The 17848-nt window shown below is 46.3% G+C and overlaps 1 protein-coding gene across 1 annotated transcript in view; it reads right to left on the bottom strand.

Annotated features, from left to right (window-relative positions):
- MAP3K13 (mitogen-activated protein kinase kinase kinase 13) overlaps nt 1–17198 on the bottom strand; it is a 76118-nt gene extending 58920 nt beyond the window's left edge. The window contains exons 1-5 of the mRNA XM_059479129.1: nt 17152–17198; nt 16567–17076; nt 14241–14373; nt 4793–4907; nt 4516–4713 (exon numbers count right to left, since the gene is read on the bottom strand). The gene's annotated coding sequence lies outside the window, so the exon portion shown is untranslated. The remainder of the gene's footprint in view (nt 1–4515; nt 4714–4792; nt 4908–14240; nt 14374–16566; nt 17077–17151) is intronic.
- Nucleotides 17199–17848: the final 650 nt, after the last annotated feature.

Here is a 17848-nt window from a genome sequence, read left to right as displayed (position 1 = left end):
TACCAGTGGCAGAGCCCCTGATTTCAGCCAGCCCTGCCCAGCCCCACCCAGGGATGCTCTGGCAGCACCAGCAATGCCAGGAGAAAGGCAGGACAGAGGTGTATGGTACCCACTGACAGCCAGCACCTCAAACCTCTGCCACAGGGCACTTCACAAAGCCTTGAAGGTGGATGGAACAGCAGCTGAGATTGCCTGCACTTGCCTTCATAGGCTGGGACCTTAACTGGAGCACACTAGAGTGCATTAGTAACAATTCTAGAAGAAAACAATACTGACTTCATTTACTTTTACAAAGCCTTTGCCCTCATCTTGGCTGACTGCAAGTGTCAAAGAAAGGTCAAAATAGCTTAATTTTCTTCTGCACTGGACAAAAAGGCATGAAGAACAGACAGCAAATTCAGCTTCCTTCATTTGCACTGGAGCTTAAGGAAGGAGAGAAGGAATTTATTATAATCAAATTGACCCCAGCATAAACTGGTTGCTTTTATCATCCTTGTGTAAACCAAAAGAGAGATAATCAGAGATTAAAGAAATTAAAAAAGATGCATCACTTCAAAGACAGTGGTTAGAATTTCAGTGCAAAAAAAATGTGGTAACAGACATCAGAATACAAAAAACTGAGCAGCTTTCTAAACACAGCTACTCCAAAACAGCAGGATATGCAACCAGAGAATGGAGACCAAGCCCAGCTGTTAATGAATTAAATAAAAGTGGATTGTGGTCCTTATCAGTAATGCTGAATTCTCCTTTACTTGGAAGCACTGAGCAAACATTATTTTAACAGAAATGTAATTCTGCTTCAAGATGGCAAGTGCAATGTGCTTGAGAAACAATATAATCTTATTTGATAAAGGAACCTGCAGACAAACAATGCTACCTGGCAAATTTACAGTTTCTTTATTGCTGCACCTGTAACTATTAATCAGTATCCAAAAGTTACACATGACCAGAACATAATCCAACATTTTAAATGCATCCACACAATATTTAAATGTAGGAAAAATATATCTTGAAAAGAGAATTGTTTTACTCAGGCAGCTAGAAAAACCACCATGGGAAGCTGAAACAATGGCTCCTTTTCCCTCCAATGTGATTACAGGTTTTTACAGTTTATTCCCTCCATTAAATGCCAGACTAAAGTTCTCTGCTTAGCAAAAATTATTTTCTTAACAGCAGATCTTAATAAAAGAAAGATGTGCAGTGGTTTTAGTCTTGACACTTTCTAACTAAACTGGGCTGCAGACATCTCCTGGCACAGAAAGGTCCCAGACCAGGAATTCCTGAAGTTCTGTTCAGGGCAAGTTAATTACAGTGCAGTGGGCAAACAGCTCACCCCAGGCTGATGCTGACTGTACACTGTGCCATTAAGGGAAACCATCAGGCCACAGTGGTGATATTTCACATCCAGTTAAAGCAAAACAAATGGTTCCCAGCACAGCAGCTGAAATATCCCAGAAAGGCCACGTAGATCCAGCAGCCAGGCTGTCAAATCCACTGCTGTAACACTGGCTCTAAACTCAGTGTGGGGATGAATCTTATAGGTCTTCCTATGGGAAGCTGGGTGTGTCTCAGGCTGCTCACACTGCTTGTGCCACAGCTCAGCAGCACCTACTGGGCTTGCAGTTTGTAACATGGCACCCTTGGGATCCCCAGGAAAGAGAGGGAACCACACCATGAGTTGGATTTATTTAGGAGTCTTTGGAGGTGGCTGGGAGGGCTTCCCTTGGCAGAAGGGAATAAGCAAAGCCCTGAAGGAAGCATCAGTAAAATAAAGATGTAAATAGAAGTTGATGCAGCTCTGTCTCACAGCTCTGACCTCCAATGGCCTGGTCAGCTCCCCCAGAACAGTCTCAGCCATGCAGCACTGGAAACATCCTCTCTCTCAGAGAAAATGAGGATGGTAACTGATTATGGCTGGGCAGCATCATCCAGTTCTTGCCCCAGGTTCAAACTGTCCATCTTCTGTCAAGATGCAGGTTAAATTGATGGCATATTTTTGTCCTAATGAAACAAGAATTTCATCTACAAACACCAAGGCATTTTCAAATCCCATAAGGCCATTAGTGATGACATACTGGGGCAGACAGGCAAGGAGAGATCCTCCCAGGGACCTCTACACCTATTCAAGGTTTTAGAGTTAGGATAGAAGCCTGATACAGTCAAATCTCCACATGAAAAACAGACACAAATCCAGGCTCCAGACAAAACCCAGGGGTTATCCAATATCAGAAAGTGTGCACACTGCAAATCACTCTCATGGTGCATGGGCCAGTGGATAACAGGCCCTTGTCCCTTGCTAGTAGAGCTTCCCAGTGAGCACAAACGCTTGAAGCACCCTGTCCCTGTCCCCACAGAAGCCACAAAGCTCCTCCAGGAGATGCACCATGTCATCATATGTTACCCAGAGAGGCTGTGGCTTCCACACCCCTGGAATTGCTCAAGGTCAGGCTGGATAGGGCCCTGAGCAACCTGATCTAGTGACTGAGCTTTAAGGTCCCTTCCAACACAAACCATTTCATGGTTCTAGGATCCTACAATCATCCTGCAGCAGCTGCTGGAGAAGCACAGCTGCCAGAGCTGCAGCCCTCCCTGCAGCAGCCCAGCAGGAATAAACTGCTGAAGGCTCCAGTGACAGCTCTGAACACTGTGTGCTCCAGTGCCCCCCTGGGATGCACTTCCTTCCCATGCCCTGTCCTGCAGGAGGGATGGAGCCGGAGCAGGCACCACATCCAGCCCACAGGCCACCTGGCAAGGTGCCTCTGATCAAGAGCCAGGAACCAGAACTGTTTTACTGGAAATATCTCCAAGTATTTCCCAGCTACTGTTGAAAATCCCTCCATGAAGAAGGCTGGAACAGCTCCTGGCTCCAGTGCAGGTGCCTCTCCCCAGCTGCACACCGTGAGAAGTCCCTGTGCTGACAAAATCTGCTGGGGTTGTGATAGCAGCGAAGAAAACAGCCAGTAAACAATACACAAGAAATAAGAACAAGTACTCAGAGCAGGAATACCAGCACAGCCTGGTATTTGCTTAGTGACTCATCCAGAGGATCTGTCCCTTTAGGCTTCTGGCCAGCATGAGAACAGGTAATAGAAGAGTGTATGAAATCACTGGAGCTCAGCTCCTCCTGACCTCTGAGAACAAAGAAGCCTTAGAACAGCAAAAAATATCCTCTTTTCACTCTTCACTCTGTTGCACAATCTTTCTCCACAGAGTAAAGTTGCACCTTTTACAGATTGGGAAAGGAGAAAGCAAGAGGCAGAGGAAGGATTTCTGCTCCTCCACACAACAGCAAAACACAGACTACACCAGAAAAGTATTTCCCAGTGAGATCCCCCCAGCTTTACAGGGTTTTTGGCAAAACATCTGAAGAGGACACTTGGAAAACACAGGCACTTTGGAAAGACAAGAGAGCTTTCAGAGCTCAGTCACACCTTTTGCTTTGGGGCTTTCAGGTTTCCATCCTTTTATGCAGAACTGTGCAGATCATTCCAGACACCAAAGAGCACCAATGAATGTGAACAGTATTTTTCTCTCCAGCTACAAGACTTTTCTTCCTCAACAAGTAAAATCCCTGACACTGCATCCTCTTGTACCTGTCAAGTCCTACATTCCTGAGAGGCTCTCCTGCTCCTACCAAGTATACAAATGTTCAAGGAACTCACATGGCTAATGAGCTTCAAATCTACAAAAGCACATGAAGAATTCACTCTAGGCTGAACTTCTACTGGGATTTTTACCTCACATGGAAAAGCATTTATGTACAAAAGGCCTGTGACACCAGTGCTGAACATTTTCAAGCAATTTCTGACCAGGCAGAATGACAACTGACAACCACGTATTTCTCACCCTTTACACTCCACTGTTGTCTTTGAGTTCTGAGCTGCTGGTTGGCTCATGACAAAAAACAAAAAAAAATATTAACAAAGCAGCCATCAGAAAGGCAAATTTATTAGCTTAATTTAAAAAAATAAAAATTAATGCTGCTAAGTGGGCAAACTTAGACCTACATAACTCATGGCTTCTTTTTAAACATTATTTATTAAAATGAGACTACAGTCTAAACCAAGATATTTTAAACCTTAACTGTCTCAGAAATGCTGGTTTTATTTCAATGTTGAGTGCAGGACTTATGTAACATTTCCCATTTTGATTTCTGTTACTAAAGGATTTTAAAACAAAACTGTATGGTCACTGCCTACAGCCCTAAGGGGGTGAGTACAAAAATAACATAAAAGATATCACAAACTCTACAAAACACAATTCTGATTTAATTTCATTCAAGCATTATGTTCTTTACTTTGAGGAAATTACTTTATCATCTTTGATAGCAAACACTCTCCTTCAGCTCTTCTGAACACTGAAAATATCATTTGAGGTACAACTGGAACAAGACTTGAAAATGCCTTATGTAATTTAATATCCTTGCCAAACTAAACCAAAGTTTGTCTTACAAGCTTAACTTTCTCATGCTGCAAATAAAACTGCAAATAAAACACCTACATTTTCTCCACTCACCAGAAAATATCTGTGTTCCCAGTGGCTCACTTCTTTCACTAAGCACTCCAGCTTTTTCAAAGGCTTCTGAATCAATGGTAATTCATTAGTGGAAAATATTCCCTGCTTCCTCCCTGTTTCTCCAGGCGATAAAATACACATTTTCACAAGCAAGTTTCCATGGGTTGTGCCAGCCCAGAGAGGCAGTGTCAGGCCAAGCTGGAATGAGGGTGGATCTGCCTTTGGTCAAGGCCCAAGACATCAAGCAGCTCATCTGTCACATACAAAACCTACTCACCTTCAGGACATGTTATTTTCCAGTAGCAAAGTGTGAAAAGGCTCATTTTGGAAGATGTAATGGTCCATCAGTTTTTGTCCTTAACTCTCTTTGCTGTTCCTCCCAAAATGGTGTTCTGGAGATATAAAAAGAACTTCAACTTAAAATACAGCTCAGATAAACACTAAATTTTTCCTGCTTTTTACCAAGCCCACTGAAAGGGCACCTGAAACCCATCTGATGATCCAGTCACTGAATTACTGCTGTCTTATCTTAAAGGAGGCTGCAAGGAATTATTTCCTCACCCTTGCCACCCTCACAGCTTACACATCTACCATCCACAGTAGCATGCTGAGAATTCATCCTGAAGACTGGGAACAGGCAAGGGACTTATTTAAAGTCATGCTGGTGCCAGAACTGAGAATTACACTGTGTTATCAGAAGTCCCTTTTCAGCTTGCCTGCTACATTTGACATACTGACATATATTAACTACACTCAGGTTTTTCTCCAAAGCATAAACACTGAACTGTTCTGCTGAATTTTGCTACAATTCCCTCAATAACAGATTACCTTCCTTCTCCTCACCACAGACATTTGGGAATAACTGCGCAGCACAAGCAGTGCACTCCTTACCCTGCTTGGGACTAGAAGGAGTTGGACATATGTTTGCAAAATTAGGCTGAAAAGGCAAAGCAAAAGCACTGGGAGTGTAAATGAGTAAATGTCACGTTAGAAGCAATTTCCCTGGCAGTCCCATTTCACAGCCAAAATAATTAGATCACTAGCAAGAAACATCCCAAGTAGCTAAATGGTGTGTTATGAGATTAACCAAGGTCACTTCTCTTACATCCAGCTTTCTAAAAAGATGCCTCCCCCAAAAACTTAACCCTAGGGCTCCATCCAAATTAAAAATTCACTGTTGATGTATATCAGTACAAACCAAATCAAAGTACTCCAGAGCCTGCCAAGTGCTGACTGCCCAAGGAAAGGCCACATGCCTTCTAAGTGAGAGAAATCTCCATTTGAGAGCCACCTAAACTCTGAGACTGCTGCTGCTGCTGGGTGTTCAGAGATAACTGCCAACTCATTAAAATCCCACGTTAGAAGTTTATTAAATATGCAAACATTAATGGAATAGGACTAGCAGCTACTTAGGCAGATAAAATTTCAGCGTGGCGCATCCCGCAGTTCCCGTTATCAATGTTGTTCCTTTTGGAAGCATCTGTCAGAGTCACAAAGTTGCTCAGGACACTGAAACCCTTCAGCTCTTTCAGATTACTCAGGTCACCCTCTGAATGTTCCCCCTAGCCTAGAAAGGATTTCTGCTTCCCAATAATTACAGCTCAGTATCTACTGTCCATTTCCACTTTCACACATCACTGCTGGAGATGTAAAGTATCCCCCAGGGTTTTTCTCCTTTTGGGAACATCAGCAGGACAAGTCCCACAGCTCTTTGCAAGCTCACAGGTACAGAGGTTTGACACATATCCCAAACTCACAGTCCTTGTCAACTTGCTGCTGGAAGAACTACAAAGGGAAGAGCAGAATCATACAGACAACAGGGATTAAAGAGGAGTGCTTAAAAAGCTGCTCTCCTGAACTTCAGGTGACTCCACACATGCAGGTGTGTGCAGAGCTCTGCCTGGAGCTCCTTCTTTCTCAGCTCAGCTCTCTCCCACACAAGCATCAGTCCCTCACACCACTCTCAGCACATTTTGCTCCACAAAATGCAGTTTCATTCCTGGGTTACTCTGCAAAGTCCCAGTGCCTGGTGAGTGTGTCAACAAACCTCCAAGGTTTTGCTGTAGAGTGACATCAGACTTGGAATGGTTCTTCACTAATGCTATCAGTATAATCTGAGTTAGCCTGAGAGAAAGGAGGACAAGAAGTATCACTCATCACACAGAGAATAAACAAGCCCCTAAGAATCCCTAATGCACCTCCAGGTGACTGGCAATAGCCTTGCTCTCTCAGTGGCTTCAAAGAATGTCTGGAAGATTTAATCCTCTAATTATGGAAAAATAAGTGTGGTCTGGCACCACCTTCTTGGAGATGTGAGGTTTCTGCAAAAAGAAGGAAATGAAATCTTGGGGAACAACCTTGGGAAAAGCATGATTTATAGGGGAAGAAGAAAAATTAAGGAGTATGAAGTGACCTCTAAAGAAAACACTGAGCTCAAAGAGGCTGAGCAGGTTCTTTACCACCACCTTTCCTGGTTCCAGTCACAGCCTGGAGAAGTGAGGGCTCTTATAATCGTCAACAACTTCCCAGAACCAGCACATGGGATGCAACACTGAAGTTTGTGTTTCCTTCAGCCCTGCAACCATATGGGCCTCTCAAAATAGAAGGTTCAAGGATGTCTTGGCCAAGAGGGATCAACAAAATCCCCCATCCATCACCTGATGCAACACCAGGCATCACATGTTGCAGAACCTTGAGCAGCAGCCAGTTTGAGGTCAGGCACACAATAGCCTCCCACTCCATGAACCAGGAAGCAGGGCTTAGGTTTAGATTTTTTAAAGGAGAACTTAATTATTTGGGAAATTAAGACAAAGAGGGACTTCAAGGTAGTCTGGGTTCTGAAAAGGGTCCTGACTAAATCTCATATGGATTCTGGGGACTGATCTTTGCTGCTTCAGTGTGTTCAGAAAGACAGAAAAGCAGCCAGCTCACAGCTGGCCCCAAGGTCAGCTATTCCCTGACTTAGCAAAGGAAAACCCACACAAATCCTTTTATCTCTCAAGAGAGATCATGATGACTCTCTGTTGCAGGTGGTACATTCTGGCCCTAGACACAGGGAGAAATGACTGTGCAAACATTCCCTAAGGCTCTGAGCACTAGGAGGCTTCTACACAGGTATGTGCTGTGTCAGCTGCCCACTTGGTCAGTCCACTGAGCTCCTCAACTTGACTGCACTACACAGAGCACATCAACAGTTTGGATTATCTCTGCCCAGAGAGCTCCTGCCTGCAGGAACATGCAATGGATGACAGAACACAAAACCATACTTGTAGCGTACAGGCAGCACCCTTGCTCTGCCCACCAGGCTGCAGGAGGAACCTTTAGCCATGAGAACACACTAAATCAGTTAACCAGCAGCAGTATTTCCTCCCAGGACAGACAGACAAACACACTGAAAGTACAAGACACTGTGCCTTGGGGAATGTAAATAACCCATTAAAGAAGAGCTCTGTTTGTAAAGGAACCAGGGAGGCCACAGTGCTCTGTGCCAGCTATATGACACACTGACCTGTGCCCAGGGGCAGGAGTCATTCCACCAGCCACTAAACATTCTTACTCCCAAAGTGTGTTTCACCCACTGGTGAGCTTTAGTGTCCAGGCTGTAAGGAAAACAGGTAGAAAACAAATGATTCTATGAAAACTCAGCCATCCATCTGCCACCTGCTGAGGTCCATGGCAACACCAGCATGAGAGCCCAGCATTGTTTCCTCCATCATCATGGAGGTGTCAGCAGCAGCACTGGGTACACAGCATCAGTGGGAAACTCCTCTCACTCCTCTTTGAGGGATACCTGAGTAGCCCAGACACAGGGAAGGATAACATTGCAAGGAAATTTCATCCCTCTTAGCACTGAGCCATCCTGCCACAGGCCAGAGGTCACAACTGTAGTGGCACCAGCTAGGAGTGACAATGGAACCTCACAAGACAGGCTGGCACACAGATCCAGAGGATGCTGGGGACAATGCCCTCTATCCATGAGTTGTAGGGTAGATCTGTTGAGCTAAGATAGAAGCAACCAAAACTCACAAGTGTCTGAAATGTGGACAAGGTGTTTCCTGGCAACAGCAACAAGCCATGGAGTAAAATGAAAGTAAAATGAATGTTTTCTCAGCACTTTGCTGTCGGGTGACCTCGCTAGCACCCTTCTGCAGGAGACAGGATCCTCTGTGACAGCACCACCAGCAGCAGCTGACCCAGCACAGTGACCAAAGCTGACACTGCTGCACTCCCCTCTGCTCAGCTCCAAGGTTGGATTCCTGACCATCTTCTCCCCAAGGAAACTCCAAAAATAGCCTCTGCTCACTCAAGGGAGACCATGCCTGAATAACCCAGAGGCAGGGCCTTTGTTCACAGCCCACACCACTGCAGCTCCCTGCTCTGGAGGTGGATGAGAGGAGAAATGTAGGCCACACATGCAGAGAGAAAGAGACATGCAGAGTTCAGAGATGCCAGAGATCCCACTGGCAGAGTCAGCAATGAATGCCCATTAAAACAGCCTGCAAGTGCTGGGGTACAGCTCAACACGAGCCAGGCAGGCTAAGGGCACAGCACACCTCATCAGAAAGCTAAAAACTTGTGGGATATTTCCCCCACTAAACCGCCTGATGAATCATTAAAGAATATCTTTGTGATGTAACTATTCAGACTTACACAAAGAAGCCTTGTAATTAGCTCTCAAAGTAATCCTCTGGCCACCATCTGGAGCTCAGCCTAAACCTTGACCTCAGTCCCAGCAGACAGGCACACATCCGTGACACACACCTGACAGTGAGTCACACTGCTGCCCTGCATTCACTAAGTGCACCAACTTGACAGGAATGCTAAAATCTTGAGCCACTTTTTGCTCTACAGGTTCTTCAGTTCACACCCATCATACTTAAGGAAATAGTTTCAAGCATATAAAGTTAAAAAGCAAGAGTCATCAATCCAATCCTGCATCTAAAACAAAATGTTTCCTCCATCGAAACCTCAGTTTATAGTAAACAAAGCTGACACACAACATACCCAACCTTCTTCCAATAACACAGGAGGAAAATCTTCCTAGAAGCAGATTCTGACAGAAAACAGACTTACCACAGATATAAAATAACTTATTCCCCCAGGAATAGACAGCTCAAAATATTTTACTATTAAAGGATGGCAAAATTCTTTCACCTAAAGCACCATAAATGACTGGATGTTCTTTTTTTGCTAAAACCTTTTGATTCGTTTGAAATCCCTATTCCCCACAAGCAAATAAAATCTAAGATGGCTACCACCTCTTCTAAAGCGTCTTAGCTAGAGAAAAATTAGTTTTCTTTAATAGACAGCTCTGTGTTGCTTTTTGAGCTCCCCACAGCAAAGCAGTCAAGAACGATACATGCCACATCAACAAGAACAAAATTTATCTTGTTAGTCCCAGAGGAATTCTATTTCCAATGAAGTTCAGCAAGCAGATTTTAGACTTTTGTGAAAAAGCCCACAAGACAAGGAAAGATGGATGGAGCAGTGAAAGTGCTGAAACAGTTATTGCTTAGTTCATATCTGAGAGCAAATCTCTGCAAGAATGAGAAATGTTTATTTTTTCTAGGGATCACGTGTCTATAAAGCACAAAGAGCCTTCTGTAGTAGGAGCCATGGTCCCAGAGCAGAGACCTCCTACCAGCTGGGCTCCTGGCACACACAATTCCCTCCAGCTCCAGGGATGGTGAAATACAAATAAGAGCAAGACTGGAACAGACCACCACATGTGGAACCACCAGGAGACCCCAAACTGTGATCATTTCACTACACAGAGACACGCTGGGGCTGTCACCACTGCCAGGTACAAACATGGTTGTCCCCCTCACATCATGCAGACCCCCAGCTCTGGCCATGGAGACACTATGGGGGGTTTCTGAGCCTCCTCTGGGACCACTCCCCACAGCCAGATTGGCTTCAGTTTGGCAGGGGGTGGTTTGAAGTGATTATCTTTGCCACAACACCTTTCTCCTGGCGGCAGTTTCAGTGGGGATTGCTCAAGACCAAAGTTCTACACAAGTCAATATTTAACTTCAGCTCTGCACTGCTGAGACCCACCTGGAATACTGGATATGGTAATTTAATAAAGATTATGCTGCCATTTCTAACAAAAAAAAAAAAAAAAACAGGCAAATTATCTTCTTCATGAGAACTCGTGAAGAAAAATTCTACAGGAACAGCAGTTAGAGTCAGCATAAGTAATTTTAATAAGGGAACTAAAGGAAAATGCTTCCAGGAAAGGAGATCTAAACAATGGGAGGTGTACACTGCAGAGCAGGTTCAAGGCAGGGGCAAGAGCCACACAGCAAAAAGCATTTAAAAACAAACCACACACAAATGCTGGAAATTCAGCATTTGGCCCAAAAGTAGCATTTTAACATTGCAATTAAGCCATTAATCTATGTCACAGAGACTTGCATATGTCTTGCACATTACAAGGACAAGCATTTATTCTCCACTAATTACCACTAACTATGACCTGCTGTCCTAACACAGGCTTTAAAATAACACAATAAACAAAAGTGATTTTTCCAGGCTAATTGTTCCTAGTCTTAGTGAGGGTAAGAAAACTGCTTGTATTAAAAAAAATTCTCTGCATGCACCTGATATAAATTTTTGCCAATAGTCTCACCTTTTATCTTTTTGGAGAGCTTTCTGCTGTGAGAAACAGCTGTTAACATACAAATCAGGCCAAAAGTGAGCAACTGAGAGTAATTCCTTCTTTCCTACATCTGTTTCAACTCTTTATCCACCTGTTCTATTGTGATTTCTTTATTCGTTGTTAGCACTCCCACCTTTACATTTAGCAAAAGCTGGTTTTGTTCTCTAAACCAGAACATCTGTTGTAGCAATGATTCCTGTGCAGTTATGGGTGAAAATCACCCCAGACACCATTCCAAAAATGCCCCAGGTCTGTATTTCTAACCCTTCACAGGCACCAGTCTGGTCAGCACCCAAAATGAAACTCTGTCAGCAAACAAAAATATTTCTGCTGGGAGAGTGAAAGGAAGAGGCTGAGGATATCAGGAACATCTGGAAATAAGGAGTAGTTGAAAGCACAGCTTTCATACCAAAAAGATCCAAAACAAAACAACAAACACCACCAAAAAGCCAAGTCACAAACACCAGGACTGTCCAAAGTGTAGCCTCGGGGAACACTTTCAGGAGCAGCTTAACTGGTTCTGATCGCTCTCACTGCCTAATGGGTGGCCTGCCTCTCCCTGCTGGATGCACAGACACAGCTCCATGGATCCAATTTCCATATGGTGCTCACTGCCAGTGGGTTTGGCACCTGAATCTAGCCCATCACACCACCACTGACACCTGCACTTGAGGAGCAAGGAAAACAGACAAGCAGAGGGATGGAAAAAAGGTGCACAGGGCTCCCCTTTCCAGCAGTAATATAATATCAAACCTGTTCCTGAAATTCCATGCTTCCAGATCCACAGAGTTACCACAAAAATGCAAGTTTTCACAGTTCAAATGCCTCCTTGGAGCAATCAGATCATGACTCCACTCCATTTCGGAGAGAATGCAGAAAGTATTTACCTTTATTTTTCTGCTCTGCTTTGAAAATGTGACCAATATACTAAGAGCAACCTACCTCTGAAGCAGTAAAACTACAGGTTGAAAGAACAACTGCAAGTGAAGCCACAGCAAGGTCTCAGCACTTTTCAGCAGCAAAATATCCACAGAGCTCAAACAAGAGAGGAAGCAGGTTCCTGTCTGGCTTATCTAAAGGTTTTATTTCCATTGCACTACAGCTGCAGGTGTTACACCCAATTGCCATCCATTTAGCACAAATGAGACACAGTACAAGATTGTGCCCAGGGCAGTGCCCTTCCCTACAAGGAGAAAAGAGGAATGGTTTGGATTGAAAGGGTTTTTAAAGCTCAGCTCATTCCATCCCCTGCCATAGGCAGGGACACCTTCCACTATCTCAGGTTGCTCTACGCCCTGTCCAACCTGGCCTCGGACACTTCCAGGGCTGGAGTAGCCACAGCTTCCCTGGACAGCCTGTGCCAGGGCCTCAGCACCCTCACGGGGAGGAATTCCTTCCCAATATCCCATCTCACCCTGCCCTTTGGCAGTGGAAAGCCATTCCCCTTGTCCTGGCACTACAGTTCCTGCCTTCCCTCATTAACTTAAGAGCTGCACTTCCCTGGGCTAAGCCACATAGCCCAAGTGAAGCATCCACTGAACTCATCCCAGCCACTCTCCCAAACTTCTGCCAGCTGAGAGAAGCATCAAAACTCCTACACTTCTTTCACTTCTTTTTTTTTTTACTGGAGAGGGCACAAAACCATTGGAGCCTGTTGGTCTTTGTTGTTGTCAGCAGCCCCCAGACACGTTCAGGACAGACACCAGAGGCTTAGCCCCGGCGGGATTTGCTCCGGGCTGTCTGGCGACCGACTGAAACGCTTCCTGCTGCCCGGAGAGCAGCGATAACACTGGGGACTGCCACCTGCCTCCAAGAGCCGCCGCCAGCACCTCGGCGGCGGCTCTGACCGCTCTCTTAAACTGGAAAAAGTCCCTTTTTTTATATCAAATATACAAGCGTGAGGGCTCCGCGCCTGCAAACAGGACCGCAGTGTCCTGAGCACCCCATTCCCTGAGCACCCCCATTCCCCGAGCATCTCGTGCCCCTCAGCACCCCTAATTCCCTGAGCACCCCATGTCTCTCAGCACCTCCATTCCTGAGCACTTCATATCCCTCAGGACCGCCATTCCCCGAACATCCCGTGTCCCTCAGCACTCCCATTCCCCAAACATCCTATGTCCCTCAGCACCCCCATTCCCCGAGCACCGCGTTCCTGGGGCACATCATTCCCTCAGCACTCCGTCACTCGGACACGGCGTTCCCTGAGCATCGCGCTCACTGCGCCCTCCGTTCCCGGTGGCCCCCGTACCCCCGCGCTCCCCGTTCCCTGCGCAGCCCGCACCCAGGCGCTCCCCGTTACCTGCGCAGCCCTCTCCCGCAGCTCCGCGTCCCCGGCCGGCTCCGCCCCGCGCCGTACCCGCAACGTCACCTCCGGCAGCGCGCCGGCTGCGGGAGGCTTTTAAGACGGGGGCGGGGCCTGAGCGGTGTGGGTGGGGTGACGGGGCGTGGCCGAGAGCTGCAGGAGCACAGGCGTGTCTGAGGGGGCGCGGGCGTGATTTAAGGCATGGGGGCGGGGCCTGATGGAGCGCGAGCACGTCGGGGTGTGGGCGGGGTCTTGGGTACGGGCGGAGGGGTTTGAGGGGGAGTGGGCGGGGTCTGCGGGCCGGTGGTGTCTGTGCGTGTGGGCGTGGTCTAATGAGACGTGGGTGTGGTCTAGTACTGCATGGGCGTGGTCTAATACTGTGTGGGTGCGGCCTGATGCGTGGGCGTGGCCTGCGGCGGCGCGCGGGCGGGTTTTGGGCGGGAAGGCGTGAGGCGACCTTGGGCTGTGCCCGTGAGCGGCCGGCCGGACCCGCAGCGCCTCCGGGCGGACCCGTGAGGGGCTGGCTGGTCGAGACGTGCACCTCGGACCGTCCTCAGGCGCTCCCGAAGAGCCCTGAGCCGGGCGGGATGTGTGCAGGAATCCCAGCTGCCGAGAACTGGGACAGCATCACCTGCGTGGGCTGGGACGGACAGACGAGCACCGTACTGAGCGCGATAAGGGCGGCCAAAGAACCACTCGGTGTCTGAGGTTTACCCTGTTTTCGAGTACTTGGTGATAGCAGCCCCAGTTTTCTAATATTACCTGTCAGTTCTCTCAACAGCCGGTTACAGCCTTGCCTGGCCAAACTGGATATTAGGATGCCAAGCTTTGACTACTTTTAACACTGTTGTTTACTGCTGGACACAAGAGTTTCTTTAGTGCTACATCAACGAATCTGGAAAGGAGAACAGAAAAACATATTGATTACGTGTATCTTGTTGTCTCCTTCCAGAAATATCCCTCCACAGCCACTGGTGTCGGTTTTGTTGTGAGCACATGAACATTTATTTCTCATCTCAGCCTTCTGCAGCCATCACCTACTGTCACTCAGTCCAACTCCTCGTGTTGTTCCAGGGTGTTGCATTATTCCATGGGATGCCAGTGCAGCAGAACAGCACCTTGAAGCGCGTGAAATGCTGTGAGTGAGGGCACTGTCACCTTGTTCTTTGTCCTGTGGTGTCCCCAAGTCTTCTATAGTATTCTTGGTTGCTCCTAAGGAAACCCACGTTGATTTAGCACTAAGGGAATGGGATCCTTGGAGCACTGAGGAATTTTTCTGAAACTGCTCTGAATTTCCCTTCAGGCTTCTGTTTTCTGTGGTTGCCCTGGAAAGGTCCAAGGTCAGGTTGGATGGGGCATGGAGCAACCCGGGATAGTGGAAGGTGTCCCTGCCCATGGCAGGGGGCTGGAATGAGATGGGCTTTGAAGTTCCTTCCAGCTCAAACCATTCTGTGACTCTCACTCCACAGCATCCCTGCTTTGTCGTGTATCATCCCACAAGGAAGGTCTCTCCCTGCACAAGCAATACCACGGCTTGCCACGAGGTGCTGCTTTGCAACCACGCAAAAATCAGAGCTCAAAAGTCACGGGACAGGCTTGTAATATTAAAAATAACCAACATACTTTGTTCTGGCAGGGAAAAATCGAGGTTCTACCTTTGAAATGGCAATTTTTATTTAAGATAATTTAGATCTTAAATGCCCAGTGTGGCACAGAATGAGATAAATACTGGAAAACCCACTCAGTGGGAAATGCTGTGAATTTGTACATTGCTAACATATTTGTCAACTAGCTTTATGTGTGCAAAGTTGTCCATGGCTTTGTGTTTGCAGGGCTGGATGCTAAAATATACATAAATACAGACCAGGCTTGATGCAGTGGGGTTTCAGAGGGGTAATCCTGGCTTTCAAGAAGCCAAGGAGAAGAGTACAGCCTCAGTAAGACAAAAATCCTTCAAGGCCAGGTTGGAGCAACCTGAGATAGTGGAAGGTGCCCTGGCCATGGCAGGACATGGAGTGAGATGAGCTCCAAGGTCCTTTTCAACCCAAACCAGTCTGGGATTCCATGCTAACAGCTGTCATGCTCACAGGGCTGTGTCTCTGCTCTCCACACCTGCACACACACATTTTAAAGAAATATGAGCTGTTTGTTTCTAAGGGGCAATGCAGAGTTGGGTATACAACTGTTCTCCACCTGCATAGTAGGTTTTAAGTTATTAAACATAGTAACAGGGGCAAAGTTAACTATGCAGTTAACTGTGCCCAGACTTACTTTACAAGACAAAACAGGAAGCAAAGATTCCATGACATTTAAAAACTTTTTTACTACAGAAAACAAACAAAAAAACCCACAAAAACAACTCCTCAAAGGGTATCGAGTTAGGACAAAAAGGTTTTTAAATATGTCTGTATCACACCAAGCTGAAATAACCTTCATGGCTGACAGAAGCTGAGGCTTTTCAGCAGAAATTCAAACTCTTCAATAGGAGGATATTCCATGGCCACAGTGTGCCTCACTGTGTGGCTGTAGTTATCACACTTGCTCCAGCTGTGCCAGCCCTGAGGCACCAAACTCCAGCTCACTGAGGCTCTGGGAGGCAGAGTTTTGGAGACAGTGCAGAAAAGAAATGTAAAGTTATCAGAGGATAACTCCTAAGGGTGTGATAACCAAAGGAGACTTTGAAAACTATTTTGTCATCAAATGTTTACCAGTATTGGCTTTTACCACACATGAAGGGGTCAGACAAAGATTACAAAGGTTCAACAGCTCTTTTTACACCAGATAATTTTTAAGGGGGGGGGGGGGAGGCCATAGCTGTACAAGGGAAAGCAGAAAACAGTTGTTGGATTTAGCTGGCCCTCCAGGCTGTCATTTCAGCAGCAACGTGTAATTCAGGCCTGAAATTTAGACCAGCTGATGACAAGAACCAGTAAATTTTCAGAGTTCCTGCCCCTCTCAGCACTGTGGCCATGGGCTTTACCACAAATCTCCACTCACATTGCCAATACAACTGATAAGACCTTCCATGTTCCTCAGAGGTGGTTCCCAAAGAAATACTTTACTCCTCCTGGGACATTACCGCACTCACCTTTGCCAGTCTCTCTGGGTGCAGCTGTCAAAAAAAGCATTTTCCAGGAATCTTTGTTCTGTGTGAATAAGGTTAGAGCAAATCAAGGTGCTTCTTCTGGAGTACCTTGCAGCACAGATATACTAGAATAAAAATTAAGCAGAGGCTCCTATAAATAAAACACTTGTTTTTATCATTGAGCACTTCCTGAACCAGCTGATGATCCCAGGGGGCTGTAGGAGACTTGACATATTTGTGTTGCTCCAGCTCAGAAAGAAACAGGAATCTTTTTTTTTCTACTATGGCACTTTCTGAGGAGTTCAGAAGAAAAAGCACAACATTCACATCCATTAACATGTGTCATTCTAGTACTGGAGTTTCTAAGGATTTGCTATTCCTGTCTTAGGATCCTTTCCCAGAGCTTGGTGCTGGGTGTATTTTCTGACCATTATCCTCTAATGTGTGGTCAAAAGAGCAGTAATCAGAGGGGTCTGGAACAGTGAGATCTCTTTGCTTTTGGCAGCCCTAGGGCTAAAGAAAGCTGCCTGTTAGTCACCTTATGGCAGGGGTTCCATACTGCTGTCTCCTATCACAAGGGTTTCATACCTTCTTGGTGTTTCTCACAGGCAGCTTCCCAGAGCACTGACACTTTCCTCTTCACAAAGCAGCCACTGACTCCAGTTCCCTTCTCACCCAGCCACCCCACTCTTTTATAGCATCTTCTTCTCATTGCTTACAGCTGTGGCCTGTTAAAGCCAGGCCTGTTCCTGATCTTTGATAATTGGCCCAGCTGCAACTCCTTAGGGGTAAGATTACTTTCTACACTATCTTTATTATCTTATATTCTATCCCCCTACAGCTGCCACCTTGTCCTGTGGTTCCACAGCCCACAGCTGCTTTCCAGGGAAGCACAAAGTGCCTGGCAGCCCCTGCACAGCTTTAGAACAGCAGGGCTGACAGAAACCTGCACAAGCCCTTGGGGAACCACACAAATCTGCAGGAACAAACTGGACCATCCATAACATTTTGCCAAGGTGAAGTGCAGACAGGCTCTGCAACCTGCTCCCCTCCCATGTGCAAGATCAGCTCAGATGTTGCAGAGCTGCACAGCCTTGGCTCTGATTGCAGTGAAAACAGCAACACTGGGAGAGGAAAACAGCCAGAAGCATTACTGGGGCCTGTACCAGGCACTTGTGTTTCCCCATTGGTTTGGGAACTGGATTTCAGCTCAGGCCTTTGCACTTGGTCATTGCACAAGTTGCAAGACTTAAAATTTCTCTGCTGTACACACTGAAATGCATTT

This window comes from Ammospiza nelsoni, chromosome 10 (assembly GCF_027579445.1).
Source record: "Ammospiza nelsoni isolate bAmmNel1 chromosome 10, bAmmNel1.pri, whole genome shotgun sequence".
NCBI classification, from domain to species: Eukaryota; Metazoa; Chordata; class Aves; order Passeriformes; family Passerellidae; genus Ammospiza; species Ammospiza nelsoni.
Note: the sequence above shows the minus strand (reverse complement) of the source record. Positions and strands in the feature narration are given on the sequence as shown.